Source organism: Cyprinodon variegatus, unplaced genomic scaffold, assembly GCF_000732505.1.
Source record: "Cyprinodon variegatus isolate N-32 unplaced genomic scaffold, C_variegatus-1.0 Scaffold1797, whole genome shotgun sequence".
Lineage (NCBI taxonomy): Eukaryota > Metazoa > Chordata > Actinopteri > Cyprinodontiformes > Cyprinodontidae > Cyprinodon > Cyprinodon variegatus.
In genome coordinates this window covers 52,281-53,371 of record NW_015152250.1, presented here as the reverse complement: position 1 = coordinate 53,371, position 1,091 = coordinate 52,281, and positions in this window count along the sequence as shown.

Genomic DNA, 1,091 nt, shown 5'->3' with positions numbered 1-1,091 from the left:
TTTATCATTAACACTTCATCCACTCCAATTCAAGATGTTGACAGAAAAAATGGATGGATGGATGGATGGATGGATGTATGGATGGATGGATGGATGTATGGATGGATGGATGGATGGATGGATGGATGGATGGATGGATGGATGGATGGATGGATGGATGGATGGATGGATGGATCAATCTATGATGGATGGATGGGGGATGGATGGAGGCTGGATCAAGGAATGTTTTCCCCTTAAGCTGCATCAGTGATTATCCTTCACAAGCAGCAAAATCAAATTTAGAAATTTAGTTTATAAATCTAGCTATGTAGAGTTGTGTTTTATCAATACTGCTTATTACACATTTTTCTATAATAATTTTTGATTCTACATAGAAAGACAAAAAATGGGTTTTCTCTACGCAGATGGCTTTGAACTAGCAGACCTATTTTTTTTTAAAACTCTTTTTAACCCTTTTATTTTCTTCACAAAACACAACGGTAAAGCTTAGCCAACATTTTACCCAAGAAGCTACGGTTATGATAAATGTATTTAAAACATCCAAAACAAATATTTTTCTTAATATGCTTTGACCAGTTTAGACTTAAAAGTTTGAAAGTTAAACATGCCACCTTGGAAACGTGGACATGTCTCCCTGCAGTGGAAATAACAGATAAATGGATGATACCTGACCAGTCTTTGGCAGACAGACAGAAGATAGTTGGCAGAAAAGGGAAAATTATCATGTCTACATCTGTATTTTATCATAAATTATATGTTTTGAAATTATAGATTCTCCTTGGCGTCCCAGCATTAATATCTCTGTTGGTGATCTGAAGGAGCATCAGTCTGTCAATATAAGCTGCTCAGCTGTGACTCCCTGTCCTCACTCACCTCCTGAACTCACCTGGAATCTCCAACAAGACTCTGAGAGACAAACAGAGAAAAACACAGATGGAACCTTTACAACTAAAATCCAGGAGACCATCACTCTGTCAGACACACATGATGGATACAACATCAGCTGTTCTGCCAGATATCCTGTGAATGGAGGAAGCAAGACAGCAGAGACAGAAGTGACTCTCAGTGTTTCATGTTAGTGATCCTGTCAG